Here is a 24,395-nt window from a genome sequence, read left to right as displayed (position 1 = left end):
GCGATACGTGCACTTACGGTGATTGCAAAATAGCGAAACAAGTTTTTTTGTGCTGTTGCAATTATATTTATTATTTAATTTTATTTTACTAGTTGTATTTCTTTTCCTTTTTTTCAGGTGCCTGATCTGGTATATGACCAGAACAAAGCCAGAAGAAATTTTGGACTATGATCCAGAAATAGACAAAACTCTGAAAGCCATCAGGAGGAAAAGGAAACATCAAGAGCACGGTCAAAGAGATCCTGAAATCCCAACCATGGCCGATAATAATGACAAACCAAAACTCTTGAGAGATTACGGAGCTCCATTTGTCCAAGGATTTTAGCCTAGTGTCACTAGACCCACAGTGGAAGCCAACAACTTTGAATTAAAACCAGCATGGCTCCAAATGATTCAACAAACCCATTTTGCAGGTTCACCAACAGAGGATCCACACTCTCACCTCCAGTACTTTCTTGCCCTATGTGATACATTCAAGATGAATGGAGTGTCTGATCAAGCAATAAGACTCAGAGCATTCCCATTCTCCCCTCGAGACAGAGCAAGGAAGTGGTTACTTTCACAACCGGCTAGAACATTCACTATCTGGGAAAACCTCTCTCAAGCTTTTCTATCAAGGTATTTCCCACCTACAAAGACTGTAAAGATGAGGCTTGAGTTCAACACCTTCAAACAAAAGGAAGGAGAATCACTCTATGATGCATGGGAAAGATATAAAGACCTGTAGAGGGAATGTCCACACCATGGCATAGAAGATTGGCTATTGGTGCAAAATTTCTATAATGGATTACTACCCTCTACAAGGAGCACAGTTGATTCGGCTACAGAGGGTGATCTAATGGAGAAAATAGTGCCACAAGCACTTGAACTTCTAGAAAGGGTTGCATACCATAATTATGAGTGGTCAAATGAGAGAAGAAATGCAAGAACAACTGCAGGGGTCCTGGAAATAGATGCCCCAAGCATGATAAATGCCCAGTTTGATTTACTCACAAAGAAACTCGAAAGAATGCAAGCCAACGCAGTTGGTACAAATAGTCAACTTGAGGGTAGCTATGAAGGAGGATACATGAATTCAGAATGCAACAATTTCAATGAACCTACAGAACATATGAACTATGTGAATAATGGAGGAAACTTCAACCAGAGGCAGCCAAACAATCTGTATTCAAATACTTACAACCCTAGATGGAAAAACCACCCAAATTTCTCATGGTCCAATCAGCAAAACTAGCTAATAAACAAGCAATAAGGGTACAAACCTCCAGCGCCCCCTGAATTTCAGAACAGAGATCAGAACTTTGCACAGCCACCACTACCTCTCCAACCTCAACAAACTAAACCGAAAATGACCATGGAAACCATGATGTAAGGATTCCTAGCAGCTCAACAACAACAAACTGAATTGATTAAACAACTGACTTCTAGAATGGACTGACTTGCTACCCATAACAAGATGCTAGAGAATCAAATCACTCAGCAAGCAAGTTCTTCAAGTAAGGCTACTGGTAAACTGTCCAGTCAACTAGAAATGAACCCAAGGGAGCATTGTAAGGCAATTGCACTGAGGAGTGGGAGAACTCTAGTACAACCAGAGGTAGAATCGACAGAGGAAACCATAGAAAAATCTAAAGACCAAGCAGAGAAAAAGGAGGAAGAAGCTAAGAAAGATCAGGAAGAGGAAGTAAGGAAGTCAAAGAAATTACCAGAACCATACCAGCCTCCCCTACCTTTTCCTTAGAGATTTCAGAAAGCCAAACTGGATAAGCAGTTTGGGAAGTTTTTGGAAGTTTTACAGAAACTTTACATTAACACCCCCTTCGCTGAAGCAGTTTCTCGAATGCCATCTTATGCCAAATTTCTTAAAGAAATTCTGTCAAAGAAAAGGAAGTTAGAAGACTATGGAACAGTAGCTCTAATGGAGGAATGTAGTGCCATTATGCAAAACAAACTGCCTCCAAAGTTAAAGGATCCAGGAAGTTTCTCCGTACCCTGTATCATTGGTAACAAGAAAATAGACAAGGCCCTCTGCGATCTTGGGGCAAGCGTCAGTCTAATGCCTCTATTAATATGCAAAAAGCTAGAGATCAGGGAACTGATGTAACACCCTCCTTGTAGCAACTCCGTACATTCTACTGTTCCAGTGACCAGTGTTGGTCCGGACAGTTAGAACGTCCGGAAAAATATTTAAACTAAAGTGAGGAACCATAATTAACTCAAATATTAATAAGAAAAATTTAGGAAAAATTTTAGGAATAAAATACAACCAAGTTAAATGAGCCGATGCCCTAGCGATGGGTAACCTAGTGAGAAGTTGCGGTTCTCACAAATAGGAGCCCATACCCGGGGGAAAAATTATAAAATAATTTTTGAGACTCCAGAGAAGGGTCATTGATGTTTTAATGGCATTAGAATGCCAAGAAAATACTTAGAAAAAATTTTCAATCGGTATAGACAATTTTGGCCCATTAAGCCAAACGGAGGGCATTTTGGTCATTTCGTCTTCAGAGATGATTTTTGGCCAACTTGTCCAGTTAAATAAATAATTTATATAACATAAAATATGACTAAATATTGTTAAAAATTTAATTGAAATTAATTAGACAAGAAATAGAGAAAAAATTAATGAAAATAGCATTATGACATCATAATGATGTCATTAAAGTTTTTCCAACCTATCCAATATGGACACATGGCATCAACTTATTTTAAAGAAACAAAATGGGCTGAAAATGAAACAAAAAAATCAGATTTCTCTTCCTTGCTTCTTCCTTGCCGTGAACCATTCCACCATAACCACCATTAACAAACTTCTAAACCTCCATTTTCCTAGCTTTCTTCCACCAAAAACCCTAATTGTCAACACAAAAAATTGTTCTTACATCCTAGTGAAGCTTTTGGGAGCTAAAAGAATTAAAAAGAAAGAGTTCTTGCAAGCTTTGGATTAGCTCCCTAAGAGGTTAGTGACATAAACTCATGTTTCTCTTCAAATTTATGTTGAATAAGTATAATTGAGTACAAAATTGCAAAGAAATTTGCTAAATATCTTGTGTATGCCCATCCCAAAGTTTTGAGCAGCCTTGAACCTAGTAGAGTTTTGAAGATTTCTTAGAGTTAAATTGCAATTTGGCTGCCTTTAACATCATTACAATGCTTAGGACAATGGATGGTATGTAAATGCATGACTTGAGATATTAGGGTTAGGGTTTGGCCATAAATTAGAGACCTTAATCATTTAATGGTGAAAGTACGTTTTAATGGTCAATTACTGACCATATAGCTGTGTGTAACTTAGAAATGAAGTGGTTTATGTAGTGGGAATTGAGATTGGAGTGGCTGCCCTTGGTGACCTGCAGAATTGGACATGAGTCTAGCAGGTTTGGGCAGCCATAACTTAAATTATAGAGGTTCAATTGGTGCAAGGCCAATTGGACATGAAACTAGACACATAATGGCACAATTTTGGTGAAGAAATGATGCCTATAAAACCAAACCAAGTTGACCAAAAGCTTGCCCTAATCTAGGTGACCTGCAGTCTGCCTGGGCAAAATGACTAAATGAACAGTATTTGGTCATTTGGCCATAAATCAGTGTAGAAAGGTCCAATTGTCCTGAAAGTTTGCCATCAATAAGCTGAGATATAGACCAACAACTTTCATGAAGAAACCTAACCCAAATTATGACCAGAACATATTCAAAAGGTGAGTTGCATTCACTGTTCATTACACTATAGATATAGTCAGTCCAGAATTTCTGGACAGAATTTCAATCCGGCCAGTTGTGGTTTTTGGACCATAACTTGAGCTACAAAACTCCAAATGGAGTGATTCAAAAAAGGAAATGCAACTAGACAAATCACGCAACAACTTTCATGTTGATTAGTTTGCCAAATTCCCACTGCAAGATTGACCAATGAAACAGTAAACACAAAGCATAAAAACTGAAAATTCTGCCCAACTAACATTAAGCTTAGAAATGGTATTGGAAACTAATACCAACAAATTTTGAATGCAAAATGTGGTATGTTGATGATATTGGAACCAATGTACCTATTGCCTATGCAAAAGTCAACATTTTTGTTGACCAATGAATGGAATAGTAACACTAAAACTTAAATTCCAAAAATTGTGAAACTTAAAAGTGTAAAATGCCCTAGTATACCTAACAAGATTGGTTTGGATAGCTTGGCTTTCCAATAGGGTTCCGTTAGCAGTACTGCATATGGCTTCATGCCATTCTGTGTTTAATGGCTTCCCATGCCATTCTGTGACATAATAGCCTTTGGCTATGTTATTTAAATTATTACACTTGGGTTTTAATCCCGATAATTATTACAGCTTATTAGTTGTTCTGTTGAACACCGGGAGACACAATATGACCGATGTTGTGATGGTCCGAGGTATTTAGTACCCAGTGCCAGTTTACCCGTTTATCCAGTCCAGTCAATTAGTGTGGGTTACTCGAGCAATGATAATAAATCATACCAAATTTTAATCAAATAATAATGCAAATAATATCAGAAGTTAAGTCTACCAAAAATGTAAACACACATTCTGTATATTCATTTTATTTTATTTTATATTATTTTATATTGTCACCACTATGCAGAATTGCTTAGCGCGTCACTTTTGCCACGCGTAGGTACTGGAGACCTAGCTGGTGAGCCCAACAGACATCAGACTGGGTGAGCCTTCAGATTTGCACCCAGAGTCCCGAGTCACCTCACACCTGCAGTGCATATGGTAGGACATAGGATTTTGGGAGCATTTTGTATTTTGGCATTTTGTATTAGTTTGGATTGTAACTATAAACTCTTGTAATTATGTATTAATGTAAATATATAAAATTTCATATTATTGAAATTTTCTGCATAATGTATGTTGATAAATGAAATATTGAGAAATATTTATGAATATGTTTCTAGTGATGAAGTGAACAGAAAAGTTTTGAAAATAGTATTGTGATTTGAAATTGAGATTTTGAGATTGACTTGAAATGTGCATAATGGAGTTTGGATTTGGAAATTATATTGGAAGTGTTTTTAAACAGGTTCAAAAGAACTGTTTTTTCACATACCAAGATCACGGATTTTCTATAAAATTTGTGGAAAAATTCAGATTTATGAAAATTGAAAATAAATGAATAAAAAGGGATAAATTGTAATAGAAACATAAATTAGTGCTCTGGCACACTAAGTGGCATAACTTGCTTGGCTACACTATAGACGGGTAAGGGGTGTCACATTTAGTGGTATCAGAGCATCGGTTTAGGCATTTCTGGGCCTAGATAGAGTGCATACCATTGCATTGCATTTGTAAGTGTTGTGGTGACACTGATACAGATCTGTTTATTTTCTTATTTTGAATAGGATATAGATCCTGCTTCGCAAAGAGCAGTTGAAGAAGAGGTGGAGAGTCGTGCTCCACCCAGGGCTGAATTTGGGGGCAGGGGAGAATTTGCTCCACCAGCAGCTAAGGCACCTGCCCAACCTCTGTTTGCTCTGTTTCTGCAAATGACTGAATTCTACCGACAAATGATGCGGGCAATACCACCACCACAACCACAGCCACAACCACCACCAGCACCACAAAAATCTCATTTGGAGAAATTGAGGAAGCATGGGGATGTGGACTTCTTTGGGAAGAGGGAGGATGATCCCATGACTGCAGAAAATTGGTTGGATAGAACCATCAGAGTGCTGAAATAGCTAAACTGCACCCCTGAGCAGAACCTGGTGGGTGTTGTGTCCCTACTTTAAGATGATGCATATCAGTGGTGGGACACAGTAACCAGTGAGGGGCAACCGGAATGGATCACTTGGGAATTCTTCCTCACAGAGTTCAGGCAAAAATATGTTAGCAAAGTGTATTTAGAAGAGCGAAGAAGGGAATTTATCGGTTTGAGATAGAGACAATTGTCAGTGGCTAAGTATGAGCGTGAGTTTTTCAGACTGAGCAGATATGGGAGGGAGATAGTCCCTACAGAGGCAAAGAGGTGCTGAAGGTTTGAAGAAGGGCTCAATGACAATATCAAAGTCATGATCACAGCATTGGAAATCAATGATTTTGCTAAGCTTGTAGATACTGCATCAAAAGTGGAAAGGGTCAGAATCAATGAACAAAATAGAAGGGAATGACAGCAGAAAAGGGGTCCGGGTCAGTCCAGTGCATTTTCTGCTCCCAGTAAGAAGAGTAAGGGTTTGCTCAGAGTTTAGGACCACCACAAGGTCAGGGTCAGTATCAGGGGTCTAGACCACAGTTCACACCTAGGAGAGGCCAATCCACACCATCAGTGGGCAGCTCTCCAGGGATGGTGTTCAGGGGACCAGCCCCAGTATCTTCTGCTTATCAGTACTGTCAGAAGTGGCATAAGGGGGATTATTGGTGAGTGACCAGTGCCTGCTTGTGGTGTGGATCGACAGAACACCAGATCAAGAATTGTCCGAAGAGGACTACTACTGTTGCTCCGACACAAACTGACAGACCTGCTCCTGCACCACAAAGGGGTAGAAAGCCCTGTAAACCTTCAGATTTGCATCCGGGTGAGCCTTCAAATTTGCATCCGGAGTCCCGAGTCACCTCACACCTGCAGTGCATATGGTAGGACATAGGATTTTGGGAGCATTTTGTATTTTGGCATTTTGTATTAGTTTGGATTATAACTATAAACTCTTGTAATTATGTATTAATGTAAATATATAAAATTTCATATTATTGAAATTTTCTGCATAATGTATGTTGATAAATGAAATGTTGAGAAATATTTATGAATATGTTTCTAGTGATGAAGTGAACTGAAAAGTTTTGAAAATAGTATTGTGATTTGAGATTGAGATTTTGAGATTGACTTGAAATGTGTATAATGGAGTTTGGATTTGGAAATTATGTTGGAAGTGTTTTTAAATAGGTTCAGAAGATCTGTTTATCCAATTTATAGTCGACACTCTGCCGGATTTCTATAAAATTTACGAAAAAATTCAGATTTATCAAAATTGAAAATAAATGAATAAAAAGGGATAAATTGTAATAGAAATACAAATTGGTGCTTCGGCACACTGAGTGGCATAACTTGCTCGACTACACTGTAGATGGGTAAGGGGTGTCACAACTGAAACCCACAACAATCTCATTGCAATTGGCTGATCGATCCATTAAATATCTTGTAGGAATACTTGAGATCATCCCTATCAAAATGGGTAAATTCTTCATTCCAGTGGACTTCATTGTCCTTGAGATGGAAGAAGATGTCCAAATTCCTATCATCTTGGGAAGACCATTCTTGGCAACCGCCAAAGCCATCATAGACGTAAAAAATGGACGATTAACCCTCAAGGTAGGAGAAGAAGAAGTGGAGTTCAACTTGTTCAACACAATGAAACACAAATTTGAACCTGATGAATGCTTCAAGGTTGACATAATTGACGAACAAGTTAAAGAGGAATTTCATAAGACACATCCTAAAGATCCTCTTGAAGCATATATTGTGCGCAGCCACACAGTGGATGATGAAAATACAGAAATAGCAGCATGTGCACAATAGTTGGCAGCTCCTTCACCCCTACCCTTAGCTAAGGCTTTTGAGATGGAGGATTCGAAGGAGGAACAAACCGAAGGTAAGCTCTAGGAAAATGCCAAACAGGTAGAGCTTAAACCTCTCCTGTCTTCACTAAGGTATGCATTTCTGGACTCAAATTCTAAATATCCTGTTATAATCAATGTTAGCCTATATAAGTTAGAAGAGGAAAAATTGTTAAGAGAACTTAGGATCCATAGCAAAGCGTTAGGGTATAAAATAGAAGACCTAAAGGGAATCAACCCTTCGATCTGCATGCATAGGATACCCATGGAAGAAAATAGTAAACCCACAATCAAACACCAAAGAAGACTTAACTCAAACATGAAAGCTGTAGTCAAGAAAGAAATTTTAAAACTTCTAGATGCAGGTATCATATACCCAATCTCTGATAGTAAATGGGTTAGTCCAGTACATGTAGTTCCTAAGAAAGGTAGGACAACTGTTATCCAAAATGCAAGCAATGAACTAATCCCTACTAGAGTAGTCACTGGTTGGCGAATGTACATAGATTATAGAAAATTGAACAGTGCCACCAGAAAAAACTGTTTCCCTCTCCCCTTCATTGACCAAATGTTAGAAAAATTAGCGAAACACTCTTATTTCTTTTACCTAGATAGGTATTCAAGATTCTTTTAAATTCCTATTCACCCAGAAGACTAAGAAAAGACAACATTCACTTGTCCCTATGGAACATTTGCATATAGGAGAATGCCTTTTGGTCTTTGTAATGCCCCTGCTACCTTTCAAAGATGCTTGATGGCTATCTTTCTGATTATATTAAAGATATCAAGGAAGTTTTTATGGATGATTTTTCTATCTATAGAACTACTTTTGATGAGTGTCTAGCTAATTTATCTAAGGTGTTGCAAAGATGTGAAGAATCAAACTTGGTCCTAAATTGGGAAAAATGTCATTTCATGGTAAGGGAAGGTATAGTTCTTTGACATTTGATATCAGAAAGAGGAATTGAAGTAGATAAGGAAAAAATTAAGATCATTGAAAACATGTCACCACCAACATCAGTCAAGGGAGTGCAAAGCTTTTTGGGACATGTAGGATTCTACAGAAGATTTATCAAGGACTTTTCCAAAATAGCTAAGCCACTTACTAACTTGTTAAGTCAAGATGTTCCCTTTGATTTTGATGAAAATTGCCTTGTTTCCTTTAACAGGATAAAAGAGGCCCTAATATCAGCTCTAATAATGCAGCCGCCGAATTGGGAGCTACCATTCGAGGTGATGTGCGATGCAAGTGACTTTGCAGTTGAAGCAGTGCTCGGGCAAAGAAAGGATAAAAAGCTCCATGCTATTTATTATGCTAGCAAGACATTAGATGATGTGCAAATCAATTATGCTACCACAGAGAAGGAATTCCTAACAGTGGTATTTGCAATGGACAAATTCAGACCTTGCCTCATCGGGTCAAAAGTTATTGTATTCATAGATCATGCTGCAATCTGGTACCTTATGAACAAAAAGGAAGCAAAACCAAGACTGATTCGATGGATTCTACTCCTGCAAGAATTTGACCTTGAAATAAAGGACAAAAAGGGATCTGAAAATGTTGTAACTAACCATCTTTCCATATTAAAATTAGAGTACATGGAAGATTTTGAAGATTTGCTAATTGACGATTCATTTCCTGATGAGCAATTACTTGCATTCTCCAAAGCTCCATGGTACGCTGACTTTGTTAATTTTCTTGTATGCAGTGTACTACTTCCAAACATGACTTGACAGCAAAGGAAGAAATTCCTACATTATGTGAGATATTACTTATGGGAGGAACCATTACTATACAAGAGATGTAATGATGGGCTGATAAGAAGGTGCATACCAGAGGAAGATATGGAAAGTATCATTTATTACTGCCATTCATCACTATATGGATGACATTTCGGCACTTCAAAGACCGCAGCAAAGATTTTGCAAGTAGGATTTTACTGGCCATATTTGTTTAAGGACATAAGATCCTTTATGCTAGATTGTGATTAATGCCAAATGACAGGTAATAGTTCAAGAAGGAATGAATGCCACTGCATGGTATACATGAGATAGAATTGTTTAATGTATGGGGAATAGACTTCATGGGCCCATTCCCCTCTTCCCGTGGAAACAAGTATATTCTGGTTGGAGTTTATTATGTGTCAAAATGGGTAGAAGCTATTGCAACACCAACAAACGATGCTAGAGTGGTCACCAAGTTCCTTAAGAAGAATATCTTCACAAGATTTGGCACAGCACGAGCAATAATCAGTGATGGAGGAAGCCACTTCTACAACCAACAATTTCAAACACTATTGAAAAAGTATGGAGTGACTCACAAGGTGGCCACACCTTATCATCCTCAAACTAGCTGTCAAGTAGAAATATCAAACAGGGAACTGAAGCAGATTCTAGAGAAAACTGTAAACAAATCCAGGAAGGGCTGGTGCATGAAGCTAGATGATGTACTATGGGCATACCGCACTGCATATAAAACCCCAATTAGCACAACACCCTTCCGACTGGCTTATTGAAAATCATGCCATCTCTCTATTGAACTTGAGCATACAGCCTACTGGACAATTCAGGTACTAAACTTTGACCTCAAAGCTGCTGGTGAAAAAAGGCTTTTACAACTGAATGAGTTAGAAGAAATCCGACAAGATGCATACGAAAATGCCAAAATCTTTAAGTATAAAACCAAAAGATTGCATGACAGGCGCATAGTAAGGAAAGAGATAAAAGAAGGAGATCTTGTCCTCTTATTCAACTTTAGATTGAAACTCTTTCCAGGGAAGCTGAAATCAAGATGGTCCAGACCTTTCAAGGTTACCCAAGTTTTCCCACATGGAGCAGTACAGGTATGGAGCAAAACCTCAGGCGCATTCAAGGTCAATGGGCAGAGGCTGAAGCCTTACTTTTAGGGAGAACCCATAGAAATGGGAGTAAATTGCACTCTCAATCCTCCTACTGACAGACCATAAACAAGCAAAGTCTAGTTAAAGACTATAAATAAGCGCTTTTTGGGAGGCAACCCAAAATTTTTCTGAACCTTTTTCTGAACCTTTTTTTCTTTTTCTTCAATATTGAATTTTTGTTTCGTACTCATTAGCATTTCATTTTGTAGGATTTTTGAAAAAGTTAATAGAGATCAAGAGAGGAAGGGAATCACCAATTCAAAACCACAAAAGGGAAAATTGAACAAAACTGGGGAAGTAACTCTATTGTTAATCTTTGCATCCATTACATTTGTTATGATGATAAAATTTTTCATCTGTCAAAGATTTGAAAAATCAGAAAAGTACACAGGTCATGTACTGGTAGTACACGTACCGTGCAACTTTCTGGAAGTCCATAAATTTCATGCAATCTCGACCCTTCGAGAGACAGAAATTTACATGGGTCCATATCCCAAATTACACGGACCGTGTAATATATCGAGCAGAATAACTGAGAGACAGAAGGTTACACGGGGCTCCTTGAATTTTAGATGGGCCGTGTAACATGTAACACCCCTATTTACATAGCTTGGTATATTTCACTGTTCTGGTGATCGATGTCGGTCCGGATAATTAAAGGGATTAGAACCACACTTAAGACAACTAGATAAGCCCTGAACACAAATAATTAGTAATTGTCAATTGGTTAAGTATTAATAAGAAAAATAGAACATAAAAAGTTAAATGAGCTGAGAGTCACAGCGATGGGTGACCTTCTCGGGAAGGACTGCGAAGTCAATTTAAACTCAAATTTCGAACCGTAAAATGTAACACTGCGGTCCTTAGGAGTATTGCAAACACAGTGGAAAAGAGAAAATCACGAAAAAGAATTATTAAGCCAGTCAAATAATTAGGTCAGGGAGCCAGAAGAAATATTGAATTATTTGCAAACCCGGTTTAACCGGCGAGGGGCAATTTGGTCAATTGACCCCGAGAGCTGACTCCTGACCCAACTATCAAATAAAATTAGAGAAAAGAAAATTTCAAAATCAGAAATTAAATTAAAGAACTAATGAAAAAATAAATAGAAAAAAAAGGAAAATGAAAAAGGTGAAAAGAGATGACATCATGCATGATGCCATAAATATTATAATTAAAAATTAAATTTATGGTAATTTGTGGTCTTCCTAAAGACATAAAAAAAAAAGAAAAGAAAAAGAAAAGAAAAAGAGACTTATCTTCCTCAAGTGCCATCCCATATCTCTCTCTCCCTCACCCTCACTTTCCTCCATTAAAGCTCATTTTGAGCTTGAAGAACTACTTGATCTAGCCATAAATCATAGTTTCCTTAATTAAACTTGGTCTTTTAGTCTTGAAAAGAAGCTTGAGCAAGAAAGAAAGAAGAAAAGAAGAAGGGAATTGAAGGATTTGAAGTTCTAAGAAAGGTTAGTTAGCAAACTTGACACTTTTAGTTTGATTTTTACATTTTTAACTTATTGAACTTGGAAATAAACTTTAAATGAAAAGAAAACTTTTATTGAGGGACCATATGTGAATTCGGCTAGCTTGAGAGGGTGTTGGATTTGATAGTGTTTAGTTAAACTAAACATGAATTAGAGCTTAAATAATGTTAAATATGTGATTAGTGTAATGATTTGATTAGGAAGTAATCAATGGCATGAACTAGGGTTTTGGCACCTAGGGTTTGGAAGACAAAAATGTGAGAATGTGTTAAATGGTGTGTTGGACTTGGTTTAAGGTAAGAAATGGTCATTTGTGACCAATTGGAGTATGTTAGAAGTGTTGGAACCAAATGCAAATTCAGATTGCTTAGGGTCATGCTGCAGGCAATAGGACCAAAGTCCCTTTCAGAGACCAAACTGAAAATTTACAAGTCCAATTGGTGTGAGGCCAATTGAGAATGAAAATAGACACAAAATGGAACATTTTTCATCTGGGAATCATGTCCAAAAAGTGACCAAAACCTAGTGAACAAATTGACCAAATCCGGACTTAGGCAATCTAACCTATACAAAAATGACCAAATAAACAGTGTTTGTTCATTTGGCCATAACTTGGGCTAGGCAAGTCTAAATGACCTGAAATGTTACCAGTGGAAAGCTGAGATATAGATCTAAAACTTTCATGAAGAACACAAACCCAAATTATGTCCTTAACCAAGTCATTTAGCCACCCAAAATTGGTGACCTAAAACTGCCAGAACCAGTTTGGTGTCCAGAAATCTGGGTTAAGTCCAATTTGGCAACCATGATTCAAATGGCTATAGCTTGAGCTACAAAACTCCAAATGGAGTGATTCAAAAAGGAGAATAAAGTTAAGACATTAAGGGACAATTTCTCTAGAGGTTGGTGCCCAATCGTTACAATTGGTATCAGAGCCGCTCGCGTGTCCTCTTGGGCGATGGTGGGGTAAACCTCAGCGAGGATGCTGAGTCCTAAAAGGGGGGGGAGAAAGGTCCCTTAGGTAAATCCTACATCGGCAAAGCACGAAGATGGTCTTGGTTTCAAAAAGCAATGATATATAAAATGGGAGAACTAATCACTATAAGCGCCTTTTGGTGGAATGGCCTGGAGAGTTGGAAGAACTTCAGGGTTAAGCGTGCTTGCTTGAGAGAAATCCTAAGATGGGTGACCTCCTGGGAAGTTCTCCTTTCCACCTTTGGGATAAAACCGTGAGGCTTATGGCTAAAGCGGACAATTCCTCTAGTGGTTGGGGCCCGATCGTTATATAACATATCCAGTAAAGTAACCCGAGGGACAGGAAGTTACAAGGGTCCCATAGCTAATTTACACGGGCCGTGTACTATGACAGATTTTGAAAATTTAAGGTAGAAATTTACACGGCCCTACATGTCTGGACCCGTGTAGTGATACACGAACCATGTATTTCATCACAGACGCGACTCCTAGGGTGCGAAACACATGAAACGAAGAGACCTAACGGCTCTTTAAATACACCCCTAGCATTAAAACCCTTTATAAACACAAAACCCTTCATCTACTCCCTTCCTAGCCTATAAAAACCTCTCAAATCTCATCTCCCTTCACCACAATCATACTCTTCTCCTTCCCAAAAACACACCCATGGCTCCTGTTAAGAGATCTACAAGAAGGATTGGCTCTTCTTCAAGATAAAGAGGAGAATCCTCACTTTCTCCACCCCAGCCTCCAACCCAATGCCCAAGAACGAGGGTAGCCACTGCCCAACCATCTCAATAAGCCCCTCCTCCACCGCAACTATAGCCACAACTCGCTTCATAACCCGAAATCTCTATTCCTTGGGGATTTTGAGATGATACCCACAAAGCAATGTGCACCTGACTTCATGCTCGAAAAATATCCTACACCAAATACATAGATTTTCTATTTTTAGAGAAAATCAAGTTGCAAGAAAAAATCAATGGGCTACTTGACAACATTGGGTGGACAAGGTTCACCCAACTCCAATTTTTGGCTTACAAAGACACAACGCTGGAATTTTTGGAAGGCCAACTTATGGCCCACCGATATGGAAGACAAGGGCATAATTGAGTTTCGCTTACTTGGTGTAGACCGGGTAATGAATATGGATGAGTTCAACGCCATCTTCGGCTTTGATAGTATCAGCCACCAAGAAATCCCAAGGAACTCCATGCTATAAAACAACATCAACTTTTGGGATTCCATTGCACCAAACACAGAGATCTACAACTCCAGCAAATCCTAATCAACGGGCATCACTAGTTCAGCATTGCGATACATGCATTGGTTTGCCGCCCACACCATCAAGGGCCGTGGCGATAGCCTTGGCATTGTCAACACTAGTGAGCTATTTTTCCTATGGTGCATGGTCACCTAGCAGCGGTGCAGCACTGGCTTTTTCTTGTGCAACCATCTCCGACGCCTTTGCCATTAGCCTACTAGGCACATAGTGCTTGGAGGCCTTGTCACCGCCATTGCCCTCCACTTCGGCTTTACTCCAGGACATCACAGACTGCGCTTTGTTACTGGAACATCGAGAATTAATCAAACTATCTTCATATCCATGGGGATATGTAAGAAGGTAGGCAACAAATGCTACTTGGTGGATGTCGAAGGAAACACCATCCCTCAGAGAGATGAGGCAAGGGAGGGACCTAGTGAGATTTCACAACCTCAAGAAGAAGGGCAAGGGCGAATGTTCGAAGAATCCCTTGTCCGAGTGCCTCCATACACACCCCCACCGACAGACTCAGTCCTTGCATACCTGCAGCGCATGGAGACCACAATGTACGATAGGATGCGAGCTGTCGAGGGCAGCCTCCAGGAAGCACACAACAAGCTGGACATTCTAATGGACAAATTGGATGAGGAGGATGAGGAGGAAGAGGAGCAAGGATCACCAGCATCACCATCATCATCATCATAGGCCTTTTAGAGATAGGACTATAGGATAGGATCTTTATTGTAATATCTTACATACCCTAGTCCTAACTTGTAACCATAGGTCTCTTTTATTTGCTTTATGTTCAAAAAATTTTTTCATGCTTATTAAATATTATGCTTCCTTAAAATTTTTATATGCTTGATATGATCTTGCACATTATATTGACATTGAGGACAATGTCTGGTTTGAGTTTGGGGGGGATACATTTGCACTTACATATCATTACATGCACATCATTGCATTGTTTAAATTCAGCTACATTATTCTTGTGTATCAAAATTTTTGAGAATTTTTGAAAATTTTTAGATTGTAAATTGTGAAACTTAGCACTATAACCAAATTTTTTGTAAGCTAATAATTGTACTCCACGGGATAGAGGAATGAACATATCTAAATGGGCAAAAATGGATTCTAACATGTTGTTTATGAAGAAGCCAATCTCTTTTATGGAACTAGACTAGCTAAACCTCTTCGTAACTATTAATTTATCACATTGAACTTGTAAAATTAGGTGAAAAAAATTTTGAAACACAAGAAAACTCAAAAAATTGCCTCACTAGCTCCAGAAAATATCTCTCGGACCTATCAAGGCAAAATCCTAGCATATGTTTAATGAAGAGATGATTAAGACATTCTTTGATACAGCCTTACTAAGCCTTAGCCACCCCTAAATTAAAATGTATATCCCTTGTAGCCAACTTGAAGCCTATGTTCATCCTTTAAAATTTATTACTTACTCATGTTATTCACCTAGCCCCTAACCTAACCACCTACCATACCCTTTTGAGGAAGCAAAATGCATAAAGAAAATGAAGAGAGGATGTGGAACTCAAGAATGAATGCGAGTGTGAAATTGAAGCCAAAGAAAAATTTTCCTTTCCAATCCAGCAAAAGCAATGAGTTTGGGGGAGAGGACAAAAAGGAAAAAGAAAAGAAGTCCCAAGATAAGTGTCATGGAAGCATGCTTGACAATATAAAAAGCCAAAAGCGTTTCCTCTCCACACAAAATATGTAGAAACGAACTCAGTATACTTAGATTTTATACATACATGTTATCCTCATATTTGCATCCCCTAAAAACCTTTTATTGGCAACCAAGTTTATCCCTCTAGCACCATTACAACCCTTTTAAAGACCTTTTGATCTTTTGAAAAAGCACATGCTACATTAGTGGAGATAGAAAATTGAGATATGCCTATGGAGTTAGAATTGAAATACTTCATCTCAATTACTTACGAAAGAGGCAGATTTGGGGGAGTTAGTGTTTCTTAATTCAATCCCGATAAAACAGGTTGTTTGTGGCCTATTAATAGTCTTGTATAAAGGAATAATTAGTCAAAACACCATGAAACAAGGTGAAGTTCCAAACAGGCAGCCGTTAGAACCCTTATGCCTTGAAAGAGGAGAGTTGGTATAAAGGTTGGAGGAGTTCAATTCTATGGTTATTAAATTGATGGTTGTATTCCTAAGTATCCCTTGAAATGTGCTTTAAAATAGAGTTTTGTTTTGCTTGAGGATAAGTAAAAATTTGAGTTTGGGGGTATTTGATACACTTGAATTGTATAGATGTTTTGAAGCACATTTGTATTCTAAATCATAGCATTTAGGCAAGCATTTTCGTGCATAGTAGTTGATTTCATTAGTTTTTATAAATTATATTGCCAAGCCCTTAATTCCATGTTTTATGCATTATTTTAGGTGTTTGGGTGAAGCCCCAAAGAATGGGAGTGCAAAGGAAAGCTTGGAGAGTTAAAAAGACAAAGAATTGCTGTTGATACAAAATACACGGGTTGTGTAAACCAAGCCCCGGACCCGTGTAATTCTCTGCCAGAAGAAAGCCAAGAGAATCAATGAGAAACACAAGTACACGGGTCGTGTAAGTAGACCTGTGTAATCTACAAGGACCTGTGTAAGTCTCTGCCGGGCGCAAGCTTGAAGAACCTTATGGGAACAACAGTACACAGCCCGTGTAGTCGGCACATACCCGTGTAACTTTCTGTGCTAAAACAAGACCATGTGATTCTCCTCTAGCAAGTTACACGGCCCTACTTTGTGGGACCCGTGTAGTGACACACGGGCCGTGTACTATACTACAGCCTATTTTCTTACTCAAATTCCCCTTCTGTTTTCTGATTCAAACGAGACTCCTAAAATTTTTTGGACTGAAAATAACCTAACCCTAGAGAAACCAATATAAATAGAAAAGAAAACATCAAGAAAGGAGGTCGGTCACTGTCATCGGGACTGTTGCTGACGGTTGCTGTTGTCGGGCTTTACATCAGTACCAAAAGAAGTTTCCCAGCTGAAGCTCCACAAGATCAAAGCTGTAAACTCTCTTCGGTTCCTTCGCTTCATCTCCTTAGATAGATTTTTACTATTTGTTTCTTTTGCATAACTCTCTTTTTATTGTTTTCACTTTTTATCATGACATTTGTTGAACTCACCATGAGTGAGTAGTTTTTTTTATTATGGATTTGGGAGAGTAGCTCTTGTAATTATTATTATGGATGAACACTGAGTTTTATTTATTGCATTTTAGATTCGTTTCTTGATTTAATTTCATACAATCTTAATGCATGCTATGTGTTGGTACCTACTTAGTTATGATTATAGATGTTAATTGAAGGACTGAAAGGTGAAGATTAACATTAAAAAATCAAGATCTTGAACCTAGGAATTATGACCTAGACATAGGCTGATACCTTTGTGGAACTTAAAAATTGGTCAAAGGTCATATAGGATTTTAATTAATTTGATCACCATAAAAGTAGGGTTTGAGTTAATTAGAATACACCCTAGATTTCTTGAGAGAGGATTTAGGAGAACTTAGGATTGATTTCCATCAAGGAAAACGATCTTCAATTCAGTAAATAAATGAGATAACATCCTTAGTAAGATTCAAGTGTGAAATCTTAATTCTAGAATTGTTTTAACAAAAAATCATTTCGATTTAAGTTTACCAGTGTTTAAAGTTAACAAACTTAATCCTCTAAGTATTCAATAGCCTAGACTGTCAAGATTTCTAAGTAGATTGGTACTTGCTAAACAAAATTACTCGCTAGAACGATACTCTACTTATCACTTTATTACTTGTTAGCGATACGTGCACTTGCAGTGATTGTAAAATAGCGAAACAGTACTCTGCCGGATTTTCTATAAAATTTGTAGAACCTCAAATGAATTTATGTTTTAATAAATGTCTTAAATGAATGATATCTCATAAATTATACTTCATAACTATGAAAAAAATTAAATAAGGAATAATAAAAATAATTGAAATAAAATAGAGTGTTTCGGTACATGGTGTGGCATATCTTACTCGGCTATACTGTAGACAAGTAAGAAGTATCACATTTAGTGGTATCAGAGCATAGTTCAGGCGTTTCTGGGTCTAGATCGAGTCCATACCATGCATTGCATTTGTAAGAGTAGAAGTGACACTAATATCTGTTTGCCTTTGTTATTTTAAATACGATATGGACCCCACGTCTCAGAGGGCAGTTGAGGAGGAAGTGGAGAGTCATGCTCCACCTGCAGTAGCTAAGACTGGGGGTAGGGGAGAACCTACTCCACCAGCTCCAGCAGAGCCTGCTCAGCCTCCAAAGACCATGTTCTACCAAATGGTCGAGTTCTTCAGACAAATGGCTGGGGTAATGCCACCACCACTACCACCTCCACAACAGAAATCACATATGGAAAGATTAAAAAAATTTAGAGTAGTGGACTTCTTTAGCAAGAGAGAAGATGATTCTATTGCAGCAAGAGAGAAGATGATTCTATTGCAGCAGAAAACTAGTTCAATAGAACAGGAAGGGTAAGGGTTTTAAAACAACTCCACTGCACTCCAGAGCAAAATCTAGAAGCTGTTGTATCTCTGTTGCAAGATGATGCCTATCATTGGTGGGATGCAGTGTCTAGTAAAGTGCAGCCAGAATTAATAACTTGGGACTTTTTCTTCTCAGAATTCAAAAAGAAGTATGTGGGCAGTGTATACCTAAAGAGAGAAGAAGAGAATTCATTAACCTGAGGCAAAAACAACTGACAGTGGCAGAGTATGAAAAGGAATTTATTAGACTGAGTCGTTATGGAAGGGAGATAGTCCCTAATAAAGCCGAGAGGTGTAAGAGATTTGAAGAGGGATTAAATAACAACATAAAGATTATGATTACTGCCTTGGGAATCACAGACTTCACCAAGTTAGTGGAAGCTGCAATAAAGGTTGAAAAGGTTAGAATAAGTGAGCAGACTAGAAGGAAGAGACAGCAGAAGAGGGGCTTGGGTCAGTCTAGCTCATCTTCTACACCAGGAAAGAAGTTCAAAGGTCCACTTGCACAGAGTTCTGGTCAACCACAAGGTCAGGGTCAGTCCCAGGGGCCCATGCCACAGTTCACCCTTAGGAGAGGTCAGTGCACACCATCAGTGGGCAGCTCTCCAGGGACAGGGTTTAGGGGACCAGTTTAGGGGAACAACCCCAGCATCTTCTGCATGTCTGCATTGCCTGAAGTGGCATAAGGAGGAGTGTTGGAGAGTGACAGTTGCCTACCTAAGGTTGAAGGAACGGAAGCGTGAAAAACACAAGTTTATACCATTGAATTCAAAAATTTTCACCTAGGGTCACATGCATCATGCAAGATTTATTTTTATCTATTTGATTTCAACGATAAACAACATATTAAAACTCTTTTAATATGTTTTTGGATCTGTATTTGCCATTTAAGATTTTAAAATTAATCAGATTAATTTTAGAACCCTAGATTAAAGCAAGAACGATTACACTAACCTCTTGATGCACTGCGGTGTGTCTGCGCCTTTGAGATTCGTCTTCAGGACACCAGATGTTGTCCCTCTAGCTTGTCCACACCAAGAACACCTATGGCAGCCCTTGAATAGCTTCTAAAGCTTTTTCTATTAATTAGAAAATCAAGTTCTGCCTTTTAAGAGATTAAAGATGTAAACAGGACACTAGAAACAATTTCTAGTGTTCTTAATTCAAGAGATTGATGGCTAATCTCTTTGAATTGATAAGAGATGAAGAAGAAGAGATAAAAAACCTTAAAGTGGCATGACAAAGGAGTGTGGCTGCTGGTTGTGTTTTATTTTCTCATAACAACACTTAAATAGCTAGGTTAACACATTAAACCCTTGCCACATGTCACCCTTTGATTAGCTCTAGGTTTAAGTGACCCAATCACATTGTGCCAAGTGTCAAACCTATATTTAATCTTGATTTTAATCATCTTACATGATTAAAAAAACATTTGGCAAGCTTATGTGTTATGCCATGTGTCACCATCTCATGGTGCCACGTGTCACACTGCAAAATGACCAAAATGCCCCTGTGTCTTAATTTTGAGTTCTTAACCCAAAATAATTATTTTCTTCTTCTAATTAATTTATATCAAATATAAATTAATTAATTAATCTCTATTAATTAATTTCTCATTAATTAAATTCATATTTAAACACTTTAAATATAAATTTAACTTATATTATACATCCAATAATCTAGATTTGGTTTCAAGTCATGCTAGGGACTTTGTAATCTAATTGCAAACCAAACCTATTTAATTAATCAATTAAACTCTTTAATTAATTAATTAAATCATATTTAAATAGGTGATAACTTGTGTATGTGTGTGACTTACTAGGCTCATCACTAATTGGCAATGAGACATGATATCAACTCTTAATATCATTATAACTCTTTCTTACCATAAATGATTTCTCTAAATCATTTTATGAACCTCATAGACCATGGTTAACACCTAGCATAGCATGCCATGGCCACACAATTAGTAATAAGGTTTACCTTAAATGAACCTATAATCATATGTTACCATGCACTAGAATCTCTCTATTACAAAATCCCAACTCAAGCTGGAGTCATGGTTTATGTCAAACTCCATTTGCTATGAATATTATGTTCTCTTTTAATTCCAGTTCTTGACTAAAAAGATTTTCTCATCAGAAACTCTTTTCTGAATAAATCTATCTGTCCTGGCCAGGAACTTGAAACATCAAGAACAATTAAATGAACATAGGATTTTATCTCTAGTTACTTAAAGGAACAGATTCCATCTTGATCAACACCTACCTCCATATATAACTTGTAGGAGCCAACACATGCCCATATACCCATACACAGTACAAGTATGAAAGCAGCATCAAACTCAAACTACCTATATACAAGATAACTATGCTATCTCAGGTCTAAAGATTATATGCACTGATATGATTTATGACAAAACATTGACAAGAGTAAACTCCATGTGCTTGTCATAAGTGTCACTGGTTCGGCCTACTTATCATTTATAAGTGCCTATCATGTTTGTTATATGGCATGAGACTCACCATTCCATCTTATTTATATCTCATATAAATAACTTGGGAATAAACATGAATACAATCTTTCTGGATAAGTCATGTCCTTATTATGAAGTATCCTCGATTGTGAACCTATTTATGATACTTTGTGCTAGAAATATTGTCACTCATATTCTTAACAACTTAAGAATAATATTTCTAACAAAATATCAATGGACCTTTTCTATTACACATAAATATATTATATAAACAGAAAAGTGGAAATGCCATTTATTAATAAAATATGTACAAGATACATACTAAATGATATGCTCTAGGGCATACTACTAATAAAGGTGTGGGTCAACAGAGCATCAGTTAAGGAACTGTCCATGCAGAACTGCTACAGTTGCTCCAACACAAGCAAATAGACCTGCTCCTGCACCACAAAGAGGTAGGAAATTTGGCAAATCTGAGGCAGTGGGACCATCACAGAGACCTGCATTTGAGCTAATAGAGAGGCCAGAGGCCAGAGCACCTATCAGGACCCATGCCATAAGAGCTCAGGAGGAGCAAGATGCCCCGGATGTCATCAGGGGTACGTTCTCCCTCTACAATACATCTGTGCATGCATTGGTGGATCCAGGATCCACTCATTCATACATCTACATCAACCTACCCATAGAAAGGGGGATATTAGTAGGGGAGAGTGACTAAGACATTCTAGTCACTAATCCATTGGGCCACAGTGTAATGGTGAACAAATTGTACAAGGGTTGCCCATTAAGGATTCAGGGGTATGAATTCTTGGCAGACCTGATTGAATTGCCTTTCCATGAGTTTGACGTGATTTTAGGAGTGGACTGGTTGTCACGTCATCAGGCAATGGTTGATTGTAAACTGAAGAGGATTTCCTTGAAAACTCCTGAGGGTAACAAGATCACAGTTATGGGGGAAAGGATAGATTTTGTATCCAATGTCATCTCAGCCACAGTTGCAAGAAAATTAATGAGAGAAGATTGTGAAGCCTACCTAGCACATGTGGTGGATACTAAGAAGGCTAAGCCAAATCTGTGTGACATGCCCATAGTAAGAGACTTCCCAGATGTGTTCCCTGAAGAATTGCTTGGCTTGCCACTAGAAAGAGAAGTTGAGTTTACTATTGAGATACTGCCGGGTACAGCACCAATCTCTATTGCTCCTTATAGGATGGCACCCACAGAATTGAAGGAACTGAAAATCAAGTTACTGGAGTTACTAGATAAGAGATTCATATGCCCCAGTGTGTCACCATGGGGAGCTCTAGTGCTATTTGTGAAAAAGAAGGATGGGACTTTGAGGTTATGCATCGATTACCGGCAGTTGAATAAAGTGACAGTGAAGAATAAGTATCCGTTGCCTAGAATTGATGATCTGTTTGATCAATTGAAGGGAGCAGGAGTATTTTCTAAAATTGATCTCAGATCAGCGTATCATCAGTTGAAGGTGAAGGATGCAGATGTGCCAAAGACTACATTCAGGACCCGGTATGGGCACTATGAGTTTCTAGTGATGCCCTTTGACCTAACAAATGTACTAGTAGCATTCATGGACCTTATGAATCGTATCTTCCATCCATACCTCAATCGATTTGTAGTGGTCTTTATTGATCATATTTTAGTGTATTCCAAGACCAGGAAAGAATATGATGAACATTTGAGTATTGTTCTATAAACCCTGAGAGAAAAGAAGTCGTATGCTAAGTTGTCCAAGTGTGACTTCTAGTTGGATGAAATTGCATTCCTTAGACACATAGTGTCAGCTGATGGGATTAGAGTGGATCCCAAGAAAATAAAAGCAGTGATGGAATGGAAGCCTCCTAGAAATACAACTAAGGTCAGAAGAGTCTTAGGGCTAGCTGGGTATTACAGAAGATTTGTGAAGGGATTTTCTTTAATAGCTGCTCCAATGACCAAGTTGTTACATAAGAATATCAGATTTGACTGGAATGACAAGTGTCAGACCAGTTTTGAGAAGTTGAAGGCTATGTTGACAGAGGCACTAGTGTTAACACAGCCAGTGTCGAGAAAGGACTTTCTGGTCTACAGTGATGCCACTCAAAATGGGTTAGGGTGTGTATTGATGCAAGAGGGGAAGGTGGTCGCTTATGCTTCCAGGCAGCTAAGGCCACATGAACAAAATTACCTTACCCATGATTTAGAACTTGCAGCAATTATTTTCGCACTGAAGATATAGAGGCATTACTTGTATGGTGAAAAGTGCTACATTTACACATACCACAAAAGTCTGAAATATTTACCAACCCAGAAGGAGCTTAACCTTAGACAGAGGCGATGGATTGAGTTTCTGAAGGACTATGATTGTGTGATTGACTACCACCCTGGGAATGCAAATGTAGTTGGTGATGCTTTGAGCAGAAAATCCATCACAGCTTTGACATCATTGAATGCCCGTCTATTATTGGCTCGAGATAGAGCTATTTTGATTGAGTTGCAAGTGAGGGCAAACCTGCTACAATAGATTTTAGATGTGCAAAAGGCAGATAAGAAGCTAAAGGCTAATTTGAATAAAATCTCTGAAGGGAAGACAACTGACTATGATGTGAAAGCAGATGGGTGTCTGTACTACAAAGGAAGAGTGTGTGTACCATATAATGGGGAATTGAAAGCCATTATTCTGAAAAAGGAACATACCAGTGTTTATGCTATACACCCAGGAAGTACAAAAATATATCATGATCTGAAGCTTCATTATTGGTGGCCTGGCATGAAGAAGGACATAGCTGATTATGTGACTAAATGCTTGACACATCAGCAAGTCAAGGCAGAACATCAAGTTCCATTGGGTTTGCTACAACCTATGCGCATATCTAAATGGAAATGGGATTGGGTCATCATGGATTTTGTAAGTGGTCTACCTCTCACCCAGAAGAAGCATGATGTAGTATGGGTGATAGTAGATAGATTGACGAAGTCAGTTTACTTTCTGCCAGTTAGGACTGACTACTCACTAGAGAAGTTAGCAGAATTATATATTAGTGAGATAGTTGCTTGGAATTCCACTTTCCATCATATTTGATCAAAACCCAAGGTTTACGTTAAGATTTTGGAAGAAATTGCATGAATCCTTGGGTACACAACTTCACTTCAGCACAGTTTTCCATCCTCGG

At 38.2% G+C, this 24,395-nt stretch overlaps 1 non-coding gene across 1 annotated transcript; it reads right to left on the bottom strand.

Moving 5' to 3' along the window:
• Nucleotides 1-643: 643 nt before the first annotated feature.
• LOC131169771 (small nucleolar RNA R71) lies at nt 644-750 on the bottom strand. The gene has a single exon (XR_009140677.1). It is a non-coding gene; the product is annotated as a small nucleolar RNA R71 (small nucleolar RNA).
• Nucleotides 751-24,395: the final 23,645 nt, after the last annotated feature.

Source organism: Hevea brasiliensis, chromosome 1 (assembly GCF_030052815.1).
Source record: "Hevea brasiliensis isolate MT/VB/25A 57/8 chromosome 1, ASM3005281v1, whole genome shotgun sequence".
In the NCBI taxonomy this organism is placed as follows: domain Eukaryota; kingdom Viridiplantae; phylum Streptophyta; class Magnoliopsida; order Malpighiales; family Euphorbiaceae; genus Hevea; species Hevea brasiliensis.
The sequence above is the reverse complement of the archived record's forward strand: the minus strand, read 5'-3'. Positions and strand labels throughout refer to the sequence as shown.